Genomic DNA, 1432 nt, shown 5'->3' with positions numbered 1-1432 from the left:
GGAGCCATTACCAGGATTTGTTCGAGCCTGGAGATCACAATTTCGTGCACCAGGAAACTATAGCTTATTATATATCAAATCGAAGCCCCGAACGTTAGCTTTCCAACGCAACTGGAACCGCGTCGTTTGGTCCTCTGTAGCTAAAGTTATAGCCGTTTGAGTGCAAAGAGGTCGGGCTGGACAGCTTAGCAATTTCTCCAACTTCTTGCATTCCTTCCACTTTTGCATGCTTTCTTCCCATCCTCCAAGCCATTCCTGCCTTATAATATCTGAAAACACTTAACACACATATCAAGGCATCTAATGGTGATAAGAGAGGATTAATAATAAGCAAATATAAGTCCAAAGAAGCATGTTTTCAATCATAACACATAATTAGGAAGGCAAATGTAAAATCATGCAAATAGTATGAATAAGTGGGTAAAGAGTAGATAAAAACCACTCAATTGAGCACAAGATAAACCATGAAATAGTGGTTTATCATGGGGCGACCAAAACTTCGTCGGTGACTTCCGACGATCAGAGCAGAGACAAGGAGCTCTAACAGCCACATGCAACTTGATGAGGGTGACTGAACGGCCTTCCTTCAGCGGCAGTAGTACGGACGACTATAGCAGCAACGGGGAAGATGGCTTTCTCCTCCACCTTGGTTTGTGACTCCGATGGTGGCGATGGCTAAGAGAACACGCACCACCACGCGTTCTTCTCCTCCTCTGGTTGCTCGCGATTCTCCCTCTCCCTAACCTAATCAATGACGCGGCTTTGGAGATGATGGTGGCAGTTTCCATGGTGACGGTTGATGCGAGCTCAACGGCAGCTGAACTAATGGCGGCGGCGGCAACGCATAGCAGTTATGAGGACGAACAGCGTGAACGTCTCCGTCGATCTCTCTCTCTCTTCGCGGTTTTACTTCTCTCCTTCTCTAGCTCTCGCGGCAGCGATGACAACCGGCACAGGGAGCAGCACAGCCTGGCGATCCTCCTTCCTCTGTTCCGTCACACTCTCCCTCTGATCTCTGTTTTCCCCTCAAGCCCCCCTGTTTCCATTCTTTCCCTTTCTGATTTCTTTCTTTCTTTTGTTGCATGGGTGTGGGTGGGATAAAAGGAAAAAGGGAATGGTGATGGTGAGTGAATAGCGGTGAGGAGTGGGTAACGTGGCTAATTGGGGGGGTGAACGAGTGTGAAGGGAGGGGGTTACGTGTGTGTGGGTTGGGTAGAAGGGATTAGGGTTAGTAATTTAGGATAATTTAGAGAATTTCGGATAATTTAGTAATTTCAATAAAATTAAAGGTAATAGAGTAATAATTTGAAATCAAATTTAATCAAATAATAATATCTATGAAAATACTATTTAATTATCAACTTATAATTTATTTTTCAAATAAAGACTCAAATTCAATAATTAGAGATAATCAAATTAATTTTCTTTTAAA

This window comes from Arachis ipaensis, chromosome B6 (assembly GCF_059453495.1).
Source record: "Arachis ipaensis isolate K30076 ecotype BB chromosome B6, ASM5945349v1, whole genome shotgun sequence".
NCBI classification, from domain to species: domain Eukaryota; kingdom Viridiplantae; phylum Streptophyta; class Magnoliopsida; order Fabales; family Fabaceae; genus Arachis; species Arachis ipaensis.
The sequence above is the reverse complement of the archived record's forward strand: the minus strand, read 5'-3'. Positions refer to the sequence as shown.